This window comes from Pan paniscus, chromosome 1 (assembly GCF_029289425.2).
Source record: "Pan paniscus chromosome 1, NHGRI_mPanPan1-v2.0_pri, whole genome shotgun sequence".
Taxonomy (NCBI): domain Eukaryota; kingdom Metazoa; phylum Chordata; class Mammalia; order Primates; family Hominidae; genus Pan; species Pan paniscus.
The window spans coordinates 151,317,503-151,332,201 of NC_073249.2; the positions used below are offsets into that span (position 1 = coordinate 151,317,503).

The 14,699-nt window shown below is 35.6% G+C and overlaps 1 protein-coding gene across 17 annotated transcripts in view; it reads left to right on the forward strand.

Moving 5' to 3' along the window:
• The window catches only part of SLC44A5 (solute carrier family 44 member 5), a 514,570-nt gene that overhangs the window by 148,289 nt on the left and 351,582 nt on the right, over positions 1 to 14,699 (forward strand). For 2 of the 17 annotated variants that reach the window (XM_055117203.2, XM_055117218.2), the window contains exon 1: positions 9,367 to 9,923. The exons of the other annotated variants lie outside the window; for them this stretch is intronic. The gene's annotated coding sequence lies outside the window, so the exon portion shown is untranslated. Of the gene's footprint in view, positions 1 to 9,366; positions 9,924 to 14,699 lie in introns of those variants that run through there. 17 annotated transcript variants of the gene reach the window in all.

The following is a 14,699-nucleotide window of genomic DNA, read 5'->3' on the forward strand; positions in this document are numbered from 1 at the left end:
CACACAGCAGCTGTTTAGGTATTCTTTTGTCAATTAATCTAGCCACACAAGGTCAGCTCAGATTTTTTGGGTTGCATTGTGCACTATATAACTCAGCAAAACAAGTTATTACAATAGAAATATATACCCTCTGTATTAAGTAGGATAGTGTAAGTGTGGACTACTCTAAATAACTTGTCCAAACAATTGTGGAGTTAAAAAAACACAGTTTTAAAAGAATTATGCATGATCTGCGCTAAATTTCCTACCAGCTCCTAGGAAATATTTTATATCTTGGTATGACAGCCTTAGAAATATGTATTTGTAAGTGAATGGCTGACATACCATTAACTATTCAGCAATACATTCACCAAATCAATACAAATGTAGTGCATAGTCAATAATATGATTCATTTGTCACTTGGTGGTTGGTCCCATCAGAATAAGTACATTATAAAATGCTAAATTTTTTCCTTTCTACATTGTACACTGTATTACCCTATGATTAAACTAAAGTGTTAAAGTCTGAAATCATTTTAGTTCATACTTACAAATAATGACACGTGGGGGAAGCATTTGGTGAAACAATATAATCAGTTGAGGGAATTTAATATTAGGCTGCATCGAAAGTATGTGTGACAGAGTTAAGAAACTTGATTATCTATTAAAAATGTGCAGCATCTAGAAATTAAGTCATTTTAGGGAAAGAAAATGATTTTTGGGTTTTCTGCTTGACTCAACTTTAGTAAGCATTTTGATATCCTATACGTTTCCTCTAGAAAATAGGAGTGATAGTACCCCTCTTCACTGGACCTTGATTTCCGGAGTCATCCTAAGGCTTCTCTCATTCTTCATTGTCCTTGTTTATTTTCCCAGTAGAATGTGTACTGCTGTTATTCCCTTACAGACCAAGCTGACCTGGCCAGCCCTTTTGTGTTTTACTCCTGTTAGTTCTTAAGCATGTTGCATACAAAAGTCCATAAATGGATACTCAGTCTTCTCCCTTATGTACCTTTTATTGTTGAAATAATTTTCTCATATTACTTAGATTCCCACAATATGGTCTTAATACTTCTAATGACTGGACCAAAGAGAGGACAGAATCACATATAGGAGAGATGTATATGGTAAAGTAGAAATAGTACTTGGGTGATATTGTAGAGGGCAGGGCTTGGTCTATAGGGTGCTGGTAGGAGTGGAGCTCCAAATGAGGTGGGTCGCTGAGGGCTACTTGCTCCACAGTTTTGCCTAAGAGCCAGACCTGCTTCTGCTTTTATATCATTAGGCAGTTTGCTTTATCAGCACTGCTGGCTTATAGTTAAGTATCAGATATATTTATTATTGTCAATATTTTATCAAGATGTATCTGTTTAAAACTGCATGAATTTTAGGTGTCACAGAAGATAACATCCCAAATTTAGTGACAGATAATGATTTGCTATTAGGTCGTTCTTGCTTAAGTCAGGTGCACCAAAGCCAAATGGCATGGTTTAGATCATTTACTAAATAATATCAATGTGGACTCTCTGTCCACATTGCTTTCTTAAAACTATATTACTGCAATGCAGTCTACTTGTAACAGCTTTTGAAAATGCAACTCAGAAAATGAGTGAAGGCTTATTTCTTAATAGGATAAGCCACAGGGGGAACATTATATTTTTGTCCTCTAGTTCCACAATTTGCTTCCAGGTGCAATTCAAGGTGTTGACTTTGATACATTTTGCTTTCTTCACTTTTTAAAAAAATATTTTTCCAAATGCTACCTCATGAAGGTTATTCAGCTGAGACTACAAGAAGTTGAGACTTTCGCTGACAGTCTTCAGATTTGCCATATTTGCTGATGCATTGAGTGCATCAGTGCATGGGGTGCATAATTATCTTTGCCATAAATATATTCGGGTAGAAGATGCAAGTGCTATTTCTGAACCTCAGTGTGGCCAAAACATTGTACATGTTTATTAAAACAACAAAAACTCCCATAGGAGGAGGAAAAAATATCTTTTTTTTTTCTGGCTTTCTTATTTGAGTTGTATACCATATTAAATAAATTATTATTGTTACAATTTACCTGATACTTACTGGAGTAGCTTCTATTTGTTTCATACAATAAATTGGCATAGTTTGTGGCAATAGAGCTTATATGTGGTTGGGTTACGCTCCCTGTGTATAATCATTGTCACTTTTAGTAGTCAGGACGATACCCAGCAACGGTTAAACATATTCATTTTGTATTACTTGTGAGGGAGACACTCTAAGGAATATTTTCATTTATCTGTGCATTGATAAACATGCAATTTTATTTAAATAACAAATTTATGTGGTTAAAAATATCAAACAATACAGAAGAATTTATAATAAAAAACCGCAATCCGTAGCCACACCCTTCCCTACCCCCAGAGGTGGCCAACGTTTAACTGGTTTTGTTTTGATTCTTCTGGCAGTTATATCTATACTTCTTTCTTTTTTTTTTGAGATGGAGTCTCCCTCTGTCACCCAGTCTGGAGTTCAGTGGCGCAATGTCTGCTCACTGCAACCTCTGCCTCCCGGGTTCAAGCGATTCTCCTGCCCCAGCCTCCTGAGTAGCTGGGATTGTTATATCTATATTTCTAATTAATATGTATCATTATTTCTTGCTTTAGTACCTTTATATACTATTTCCTTTTATTTTATTTTATTTTATTTTATTTTATTTTTTTGAGATGGAGCCTTGCTCTGTCGCTCAGCTCAGGCTGGAGAGCAGTGGTGCAATCTCAGCTCACTGCAACCTCCGCCTCCCGGGTTTAAGCAATTCCCCTGCCTCAGCCTCCCTAGTAGTTGGAACTACAGGTGCATGCCACCATGCCCAGCTAATTTTTGTATTATTAGTAGAGACGGGGTTTTGCCAAGTTAGCCAGGCTGGTCTCAAACTCCTGATCTCAGGCGATCTGCCTGCCTTAGCCTCCCAAAGTGCTGGGATTACATGGGTGAGCCACTGCGCCTGGCCATATTTTCTTCTTGATATACTTAAGACTGAATTTATTTATATTACTCTTTACTTCCCCATTCCTCTTTTTCTACATATGATCATATCAATAGTCTGTTTTCCTACAGATTAACTTTGGTACTTCAAAAATATAATCAAATCTGTATTTCTTATTTCATTGACAATGGACAGTACCTCTGAACTCTCCACTTTGTAAGACAAACACAATATAACTCCTAGTCTTTCTTCCACTTCTTTTTACCTTGGTACTTCTCAATCTTCTAAGCCAATAAACAATATTCCCTCTAAAATGACAAGATAAATATAATATGTCTGCAGAGCTAGGCACAGTGCGTTAGTAATATATTTCCTTCTCTATTGGTCTATGGAAGTTATACTTCTTTCTCAATAGGTTTTATATAGGACTTCTCTGCCACTCAGGGGAGAATATTCTAGCTTCAAATCCCAATGAATTATCTTCTTAAACACTTCACTAATAGACTTTATCATATCCTTACCCTTTTCATAGTTCTGAATCCATTCAGTTCCTTTTTTCCTCTGAAGACCCGCCTCCTGGAATGCTATATCCACTGGGTCTAGTCTGCCCTGGTTACTCTCTAGGGTCATTCCAAAGCTGTCATTGTGAGACTTACTTTCACTGTTCCCTGGGCATCACCCTGTTACTTGGATCTTATGTTTTCTTTATGGCTTACATCCTTAAGTTAACTTCCTAAGGAAGGGTACACAGGAGATAAAATGAGTGAGATCTTGCAAACAGCAAAGATCTTTATTCTACTTTCACACTTAATTGATCAAGTCATTTGGCTGGACATATATTTCTTCGTTGAAGATCATTTTTTTCAGAACTTTGAAAGCATAAATTCACTGTCTTCTAGCACTTAGTTTTGCTGATAAGAAATCTGATATCAGACTAATTCTAATTCATTTGTTGATTACTTTGCTTTTTTTAATCTCTGGAAGTTTTTAAGATCTTTTCTTTATCTTTGTTTTCAACTGAACAACTTTATTTACTTATTTACTATTTTCTCTTATACAGATGCTCCTTAACTTAGTGGAGTTATGTCCTAATAAACCCACTTTAAGTTGAAAATGTCATAAGTCAAAAAGGCATTTAATACACCTAACCTACCAAACATCATAGCTTGGCTTAGCCTATCTTAAAGGTGCTCAGAACACTTACATTAGCCTACAGTTGGGCAACACCATATAATACAAAGCTTGTTTTATAATAAAGTATTGAATATCTCATGTTATTTTTTTGAATACTGTGCTAAAAGTGAAAACCAGAATGGTTATATGGGTACTTGAGGGATGATTTCTACTGAATGTATATCACTTTCACAGCATGGCAAAGTAAAAAAATTAAGTTGACCTATTGAAAGTCAGGGGATGTCTGTATTTATTTTTTGCTAATCATCTCCCCTCTATGTACTTTCTCAACATTTATTAGTCAATATTGATCATTCTGGATATATCCTCTGTGTTTCTTTAGTCTATATTTTCTGTTTCTTTGTCCTTACTGTTCTATGTCTTGGGAGACTTCCCTGGTTTTGTCTTGTAAGACTTCTCTTAAATTATATGTTTTAATCTAAGATCATTTTCTTATTCACCTATGTTTTTTCATAATATATTTTTCCTGTTTGCAGAGTCAACATTTTTGGGAATGTCTCTGAGAATATTATTTTGAGGGTTTCAAAAGCACTCTTAAATCCTCTGGATTATTAGCACTTGTGGTGGAGCCATTTTTCTACTAGTTTATATCTTTCTCTTTCATATTGCTGGCTTTAGTCAAACATTTAGTGATTTTGGTGGGCTGTCCATCTGGAAGAATGAAACTGACTGGGGGCTCTGGGTACAGGAGATGTTTCTTGACCGGCATCCTCTGCCTTTTGCTTCATGACTAGGGCACTGATCATTAAGCCTGAGAATCCCTAATTACTAGGATGAGGAGGGCTTTAATTAGCACATTAACGTACTGTCTTATTTTTTTCTAGTATGATCAGAGAAGATAGCCCACATTTTTTTCGTTCAGTATTAAGTGCCTGGTTTTAGGCAGTCTTACTTCCAGGGGTGGGAAAGGGCTAGTATGTGTGCTTTCTATTCCATAAACCAGGGGTCAGCAAATTTTTTTCTGTGAAAGCCAGATAGTAAAAATTTAGGCATTGCAAACTACATATAGTTTCTGGCACAAATTCTCATTTTATAAACAATGCTTTAAAACCGCAAAAACTACAAAAATAGGTGTTGGGATATGGTATACCAGTCTCTGCAAAACAGACTTGCATCAGTCCCTCCCTCTTCAGCCTCATGTTTCACTGTCAACTTCTGAGTCTCAATCCTATCTAGATGGGGATTCCATAAAATAGATTGAACCCTCCTCTTTCACCTACCACCATGCCTGAGGTTTAGCCTTTCTCTTTGTGTATTTTGATTTCTTCTGTGTATTTCTGTGTTTCGTTCACTTCTCAGTCATAAATCTTCCATCAGTATTTTGTCTTTCAAATTCACATCCACTTGTGGGCCCCTTCCTTCTTTCTGTTATTGTTTGTAGTAGATTCTGTTAGTTACTTACATCCTGTCATTGCTCCCCGTTTTTCAGCACCCATCCCATTTTTCAATGCCAGCACCTGTAGCTCTTAGCCTGAAGGTCCTGTCTGGATGTAGAGCTTGCTCTACCTGTCCATGAGCAGTCTGGTGGAGCCAGAGAATGTCCCCTCCCATCAGCCTTCAACAAATGACTAGTAGGAATTGGTGAACAAACACCTCAGCTTCTTTTTCCTTCTGTTGGGATAACTTTGAGTTGCATGTTCTACTCTGGCTTCCGAGTTGCTTAGCTGAATTAAGCACCAGGTGCCAAATGATCTGTTGATAGTGAGCCCTTTATTGAATCTCCTTCATTTCATATCTCACTTTTCCTCTCCTGCATTAGTGTTTCCTGGCATTACCTCTCATATAAATTGCTTGTGGTATAGAATCCTTATCTCAAGGTCTGCTTCTGAGCAACTCAAATGGAGATACCATGGGTTAAATTTGTTCTTTATTATAATTTCAATGAAATATTAGATGGAAGAGCAGACAACTAAGTACTTCTTTCCTTATATTGAATCTGAATCCTATTAACTGATATTATTTTGAGCATTTACCGTTAGCCAGGTATTATTCATGGAGAGTAGAATAATGAGTTATACGTGAATTCTACCTGCAAGGAACTTGTGTTCCACTGAACAGATAATTCATTCAATAGAATGTTTTAAGTGTTGTTAAGAAAAGTTGAGGGCAGCCTTCGTGGCTCACACCTATAATCCCAGCACTTTGTGAGGCCTATGAGGGCAGATCACTTGAGCCCATGAGTTCGAGACCAGCCTGGGCAACGAAGTGAAATCCTGTCTCTACAAAAAATACAAAAATTAGCTGGACATGTTGGCATGCACCTGTAGTCCCAAGCTACTTGGGAAGCTGAGGTGGGAGGATCACCTGAGCCTGGGAGGTAGAAGCTGCAGTGAGCCATGATTATGCTGCTGCACTCCAGCCTGGGCAACAAACAGAGACCCTGTCTCAAAAAAAAAAAAAAAAAGTAGAGATGAATGTGTCATTGGGCTTTAAGTCATGAAAGGTTATTTGAAGATGGGTGGTTAGGGATGAATTCAGGAGGAGGTGACATTTGAGTTGGGTCAAAGGGAAGTCAATTTGAAGATAAAGTGATGGGGCTGGACATTCCTAGGGAAGAAACAGAATAAGCACAGTCCCTTTTCAGGTGGCATGTGAAGAGGAATGGTTCACTCAGGAGAAGCCTTACCTGCCTAAGTGAGGGAAGGCAACATTATGTGAAGCAAGTATAAGTACATACAAAAACCCAGACATGTACACAGGATTAATTAAAATTGTAAGGAGATGCTCATATAAATATTGATGGAGATTGGTGATAAATGATTCATATAATCAGGAATTTGGATTTGATGTGGAAGCAAATGGGAGCCATTAGATTCCTCTGTGAAGGGAAATTGAAAGCACCTTTATGAGAAAACTTTGTGCTTTAGGATGTTCTATTCTCGTGAGGAATAGAATGATGTAGGTAAGGAAGACGCTATTGCAGGGATGTGGTAATTTTTCAGTCTGCATCATTGTGGTGGATCATAGGATTAAGAATCAGAGGGCCACTTTGAGAAATATGGAAGAAGAATCTGAATTGCCAAAGGCAGAAAAAACAGATAGAGGTATGGAAAATAGAAAAGCAAGGAAAAATTCAAAGGACAAGTTCATTCTCTGAGAAATCTCTCAAAGTGGGGAGGATAATAGAGGGAATAAGAAAGAAAAAAAGGCCTGTTTCCTGTATCTGGGCCAGTCAGAATTGAGGTTAGCTCGGTAGCTTATTGGCCGGAGCTCTGCTTCATCTTCTATTTATCCTCTCACTATTTCTAACCATCTATGTCCTTCCAAAGAGTTGGTGAAGAATTGTATAAATCTGTGGGAGGTTATGTGTTGGGTTTATCCTGATTTTTTTTTTGGTACCAGTTTCCTAATGGATTTTTAATGGGAAACATTTAAAAAATAGAAAATAATCATTCTTTATTGATAATAAATCCTTGAGTGTAACTGAAAGACTTTTAGTGCCCACAAATTATACGTTACAGTTTCTATTTGAACTAATTTACTGCTATAGTCACAACAGTTGTTTTGCTGATTTCCATGTGAAGACTTCTTGCATGGAAAAAAAGTACAAAACAAAATCTACTGCTTTCCTACATTGCCAATTTCTTAAGCACCAATACATAAGTTAGCATTATTAGTGGGGAAAGTCACTAATAATGTATTTAACTATATGCCGAGAAGTCTGTGCTCATTATTGCAGCCATGGGGTAGCAATAGCTACACATTAATAAGTTATGAGCTACTATTTCAGAGAAATTGCTCTTCCAATAATAAGTAGTCTGTGTTCTATTTTTCTCCTTCCTTGAATATCGGTGTGGAATAAAGTTAATTCAGAAAACAACAATCTCAGGAATTGAAAAGCTTAAATAATCTCGTAACTGGCCTTTGTTCCCTTTCCTAGCCTTATTAAATCGTATTTAGAATGATTCTAGCATATTACTTGCTTTATCAGACCCTAAATCTTAAGCATTTGCTTTATTTCATACATCCATGAAAGGCCAACTCTCACTGTCTCCTCTGTTAGTGACTGGTAGAAGTGGTATCACACACTTCTAGTTATCTACATTTTTGCTTATTAGTAATTTACCCTGAGGTCCATTTCCTTTCTTTTGTTATCCAACAATATTGAAACAGGCCATCCTATATGAATTTTGCTTTTTATGGCTTTGGAATTAGCAATTACTCTGAAGCTTTCATATACTCTAATCTCATCTTTCTTCTTTCTCACTGTTCTTTTAACAATGATGTCATTGCTCATAATCTATAGTAATATAATTTGCATATTACTGTTTGGCTACTGTCAGACAGTTCTGCTTAGCAAATTATGCAAAAGGTTCTAATGCCAGGACAGGACATCTGTCTTCTGGGTGAATTCTGAGGTTGTCATCTATGTGGGGGAGCTGTACATAGGAAAGTAGCTCTCTTTTCTGTTTCAGATTTAGTTTTGGAAAAAGTGCAAAAAGTTATCCCTGAGGAAACCAGGGATACCCAAACACCTGCAGAAGCAGTATGGCTCTGTCTGAAATAATCCACTTCTAAGATCACATGATCATTAGGCTATGGAGGCTGAAAGAGATCATATAAGTTGAGCACCCACCCCTGCCTCTAGTCAACGTTGCTATCCACTACTGGATTAGGAAAATACGAAGCAGAGATGGAGTAACATAATGTAACAGATAAAAGTGGGGGATCCATAGTCAAACAATGAAATCCAGATTTTCCACTTACAGTTCTGATCTTGGACAGGTTGATTAACCTCTTTTTGCCTTAGTTGTCTTAACAGTAAAACAGATACTGATAATACGTATGCTACAGAATTGTTAAGATTAAGTGAGGGGCTTCAAATGTTTTCAATATTAAATAAACATAAGGTGTTATTTTTATTACTTTTAGAGCATGTAAAGACCATTTATTTAAGTTTGTGCTGAAATCTTTCATTGGCTGTAGCCAGATAAATGCATTGTCAGTTCAACTTTTTGAGTGAAATCTTTTTCTTTTCTGCTGTGCTCTGCATTGTATAAAACCAACTTAGTAACATAATTTACACATCATTCAAATGCATATACATGTTTGAGAGTGATTTTTAAAGAATCTAGCTGCATTTTCACAATGGTTTTAACACAAAGTTGTTAGAGATAATAAAAATATTTACCTTTTAGCAGCATGATTTATTTCATACTGGTACTGAAGCTTTGGGCCTGTGGTATTTTTGAAGGAATGCTTAAAATTGCTGTAACAAAAATAACACATATTCTGCTTTAACTGCAGCTGGAACTGGCCTTTTATTTCAGAGACTCATTCTTATTCTTTTGAAAGATAGATATTTTTATTAGTATTGATAATTTCATTCTATCAAAATGATTTCTAAATCTCATAGAATTTTAGTTGTTATAAACTGGCTTGAGGTGGTGCCACACGTGTATTTTTATCATAAATAGCTAGTACTAGAATAATTTGTCTTCTTTTTAATTTTATATGAGTTGTGCTTTAATCATTGGGCACTGAGTCTCAATAACTTCTGGTGCTGTGGCATTCCATTTCCTCCTGGTTCTCACAGACTCCAACATTGATTTCAGAACTGCCTTATTACTGCATAATGTTCCTGGTTCATTGTTATAAACAGGTAGCCTGAAGTGAAATGTATGCTATTTAAAGACAGCAGTGTTTTCCTTTTTCTTTTTTAACATTTGAATAATACATCAGTGTGAAAAATAACACCTTCAATATTAATAAGTTTTGGATGCCAAATAGGATTTTAAAAATTTGTATTTCAGATGCTACTTCATTACCTATAAAGGTCTATCCATACCAGGTAAAAAAGCATTTTATATTTATTTGGTAGCTTTTCAGTGTCAGACACTTTGCATAAATTGTACTATTTAATTCTCATAATGGCTCCTGGAGGCAGGAATTATTACCCTCATTTTAGAGAGAAGGGAATTGAGGATCAGAGGTAAAATGATTTGCAAAACGAGTAAGTGAAAAACTAGGACTTGAACCTGGCTCTGATACCAAAGGCTGCTCACCTGTTCTACATTACTGCCTGGAGTGAAGGAGAAAGAAATATGTGTGGCAAAAATGGAAATGGCTATGGCCATTTGGAAGAATAGTTCTGCCAAGGACCCCTTTACAGAATTATCCCACTTCTACAAAAGACTCTGATATAGATACATTTTAGTTATAAATTTTGTTACCATACGTGAGGATACAGCATTGGCCATAATTAACTGCTGCTGTTATAACTTTGTGCATTAGTGGCAGTTTTGTGAGGCTAGCTGAATTTTTCGTTTTACCAAGAGCTTGATTGTTCTCTCTAGACTTCTCTTTGTCTCCTGCTGAGATCTTGTTAAACATTTTGAGGATGAACTAATCAGTGTTTTGCATCCTTCCAATAAGGCGAATGCTTTTGTTTTCAGCATAATTTAATGTGAGAATATTCCGATGAAAATAGATTGAAGACTCCTTCACCAGTTATGGTCGGGAAAAGTAGGCTGGCATAGTGATGGTTTTGGGGCAGGCAACCTCATTAATGTTTAACCTGGGGAAGAGACTTCAGATAAATGTTTGTAATGGTCAACAACTTATAGATTATTTCTAATCATTTATTTTCTGATTCTCAACATTAATGGTTCTAGGTCATTTGCAGATATTAAAATTCTACCATGGCACATGTTTATCTGTGTAACAAACCTGCACATCCTGCACATGTACCCCAGGACTTAAAAATAAAAATAAAAATAGGCCGGGCGCAGTGGCTCATGCCTGTAATCCCAGCATTTTGGGAGGCCGAGGTGGGTGGATCACGAGGTCAGGAGATCGAGACCATCCTGGCTAACACGGTGAAACCCCCTCTCTACTAAAAATACAAAAAATTAGCCGGGCCTGGTGGTGGCGGGCACCTGTAGTCCCAGCTACTTGGGAGGCTTAGACAGGAGAATGGCGTGAGCCCGGGAGGCTGAGCTTGCAGTGAGCCGAGATAGTGCCACTGCACTCCAGCCTGGGCGACAGAGTGAGACTCCATCTCGAAAAATAAATAAATAAATAAATAAATAAATAAATAAATAAATAAATAAATAAAAATTTTAAAAAAAGTAAATAAATAAATCAGGGTTGCGGAAGCCATGGAGTTAAAGATCATGGGTCCTAACTTCTCAGGTAAAGAGCCAGATTATTCATTCTATTTGGTGATTATGTAAAATTAATTACAAAGCTTTTCTCTGAGTAGGAAAATAAACAGAAACGATTGCAAAAAAAATCCTTTTGGGGGACTTATGAGAGGAAGGTGATTCATTCTCAAAATCATGATACCCAAATTAATAAGCTTTTGATAGTGATGTTAATGCTTGAAAATCAAATTTGCTGTTTCTTTACCCCAGTGGATCACTTCAACATAAATTAAGAATGCTTAATTTGAAATTAATTCGCCCAATGAAGAAACAATTCTAATTTTCCTGTAAACTGCTTCTTTGGGTTTAGCACAGTAGATTACAGTAGTTTTTGTTTTCACAGGTCAATCTAGCCCATTTGATATTGATCAGCATATTGCAACTTGTGACAAGGAGCCAGTGTGTATTTGTACAGTGTTCTGATGTATTTGGTGAAAATGTGTTTTGATGTCATTGATGGCAAGAATTGTCACCATCTAAATATGTAGAGAGGGGTAATATACCAGTTTTATTTTTTCTTTTTTCCTACATGCTAGAGGCTACAGATTTTAAATTTCAACAGTATAATTCAGTTTTTACCCTATATTCTCTATTGCTAATATGAATCTTTTCCAATAAAACTTTTTGAAGATAGTTCTTACGATTTGCTTTAAGACAGAGCTGGAAATCATAAGCTTTTTGTGTGATTTTCAGACACCTGTTTGAAAACTGATGGAGTCAAATGCCTCAATATATAATGCAATAGAACAACTATGTTATTTGCACTTATTATGTGGTTTAGGATAATGCGCTCTTATAAATATAACAATTTCATTTACATTTGATACCAAGACCACGGTCTTGGCTTGTCTTTTATAGGAGACTTGTAAGTTCCTCTAGAACAGTATAGAAAACCATGTTCTAAATTATTTGTTTAGCTATCTGTATAATTTATTTTAAGGTATTCATTTAGTCATTCTGAATTTTTTTTACTATTATTTAAAAATAATATGTAAAAATAATTTTTCTAAATGGCATTAAATATAATATCTCAACTGGGATGATACAGTAGAAAATTTCAGCCAAGATTTTGGCATGCAGAGTACGTAGAGCAGACAAAGTACATGTTTTACAGAATGGTTTCTGAATAAGACCCTTTCTTGTTTAGGTGTGACACATTTACTCATTTGAAAAAAAAATATCTACCCTTATCTTTTCATCATCTTCTGATACTTTTCTTCAGTGTTAATATGCTAGTAAGGAAATGGGTCCTGAGCTGTTAATCTCTGTAACTGCTTAACTTAGTTTTAGATTTCCCACAAAAACAAAACTATTCTTGAGATTTTCCGTGAAACTCAATTTACATCCCAAATTCTTTTATTTTCCTACCAAAGGAGGGATTCTTTTATATCCATACTTTTATAAAGAGTTCTTGTATAAAACTACATTATGATGATATTAAGATATATGTAATCTATATTTAAAATCCACAGAATGTAATGATTGCGTATCAAAGAGAAAAAGTAAGAAACGTTTCAGTAGCTGAAAGAAACACAAACTAGCCTCAAGCAGACCAAAACTTTTGAAGTGCAATATACAAGTGTTTTTGTAAAAATGTCAGTGTTTTTCCTTGAACTGTTTCTTGAGTTGTTTCACATATTGAGGATTACTATGGTATCATGACAGCTAGAACAGAGTATAGGAGCAAAAAATAATAGACCACTAAGAAAGATAAGTGATCACCTATTTGAAAGAGAAACTGTGAGAGGATACAGATCCTGAATTGGCATAAGGTAAAGATTAAGGAAAAATTACTCAAGACTTAAGAGACAAAAATTATCTATATATTTTTTGTGACAGAGTCATCTCACTCTGTTACGTGGGCTGAAGTGCGGTGGAGCCATCATGTCTCACTGCAGCCTCCATCTCCGGGCTTAAGCAATCCTCCCACCTCAGCCCCCCGAGTAGCTAGGAGTACAGGTGCAGGCCACCATACTCGGCTAATTTTTGTAACTCTTATAGAGATAGGGGTTCTCCATGTTGCCCAGGCTGGCCTTGAACTCCTGGGCTCAAACGATCTGCCTGCCTCAGCCTCCCAAAGTGGTATGATTACAGGTGTAAACCACTGCACCTGGCCTAAAAATTATATTATCTTAGCGATTTCTTTAAAATTCTCACTTATAAAAATAATAAGAAAATTGTAGAAAACCTGGTGATATAGTTTTTGGGTTTATTTCTGAAAACAAAATGAAAGAAGTCTAAGAATTAAAAACATTTTCCATAGAGGGGTGCTGATGGATCTGGGGTAGAAAAAAATTCAAATAATAAAAAATCTGGGAAATACTAGTATTTCTTATATGACTACCTCCAAGGAGGAGTTCATCAAAATTTTATCAAAATATCCTAAAATTGTGTTTCTTTTAATTTTTTAAATTTATTTTTTAACTTTTATTTCAGGTTTGGAGTTACATGTGAAAGTTTGTTACATAAGTATACATGTGTCACAGGATTTTTTTGTACATATTATTTTATCACCAAAGTATTAAGCCCAGAACCCAATAGTTATCTTTTCTTCTCCTCTACCTCCTCCCTCCCTCCCAAAATTGTGTTCTTATAACAAAAAATATTACATTAACGATGGCTTGATAAAAAGTACAACTGCATCTTCAAATAAAATTTTCTCATTTTGCTTATTCCAATGCAAATCAGATTATAACTGTCACTCTATGGTAAATTACAATAATAATACACAATGAATTTAAAATAACCATAGTTTAACAGTGAATGATAACCTCAAACATGTTTGCTGACCAAGTTGAAAATGCCAACTCTTATTCTGCAAACAGTAGAGATAGGGTTATCAGGATGTTGGAGAGATTTTGTGAGATAAAATAGTTAAAATGTAAAAGCATTTTATTTTCCTTTTAATTTTATTCAGCCAGCAATTGTAGGACTCTTCCAATGCTTCCTAAATGTTAAATGCATTCAATATTTATTGAATACCTATGATACTGAAATATTGAGGACCTACAGTATTGAATGTTATAGGTGTTAGTGACATAGGAGTGAAAAATACCAAAGTTCCTTTCCTCATAGTACTTGTACTCCTCTGGGAAGAGACAGACAATAATAAAAGTAAAATGACAAATGCATGTAAAGTATGCCAGTGGGTATTAAATACTATGAGAAAAAGTCAGGGTAAGAGTAATTTGAAAAAACAACTACCTTATCCTCGTTTCTTTGTAATGAAATATTTCTATTCTTGTCCTTCTTTTGTCACAAAATTTACTAATAATAAGCTCTGAAAGTATACCGGGAGACTCCATGTATAATTACACATAATTGATTTCTCCACTTTTTGACATATTACAAAGGACAGATTATGATTCTAGTAAATTTGTATCATGCAGAGAAAAGATTTCAGATAAAAGTGATCCATGAAA